We start from the raw sequence: 267 nt of genomic DNA on the forward strand, positions 1-267 counted from the left end.
TTCTTTTCTTTTCTCTTCTTTTCTCTTCTTTTCTCTTCTTTTCTCTTCTTTTCTTTTCTTTTTTCTTTTCTTTTCTTTTCTTTTCTTTTCTTTTCTTTTCTTTTCTTTTCTTTTCTTTTCTTTTCTTTTCTTTTCTTTTCTTTTCTTTTCTTTTCTTTTCTTTTCTTTTCTTTTCTTTTCCTTTCCTTTCTTTTCCTTTCTTTTCTTTCCCTTTCTTTTCTTTCCCTTCCCTTCCCTTCCCTTCCCTTCCCTTCCCTTCCCTTCCCT

This window comes from Centrocercus urophasianus, unplaced genomic scaffold (genome assembly GCF_019232065.1).
Source record: "Centrocercus urophasianus isolate 14NV4802_14NV808 unplaced genomic scaffold, USGS_Curo_1.0 seq_24, whole genome shotgun sequence".
Classification (NCBI taxonomy): domain Eukaryota; kingdom Metazoa; phylum Chordata; class Aves; order Galliformes; family Phasianidae; genus Centrocercus; species Centrocercus urophasianus.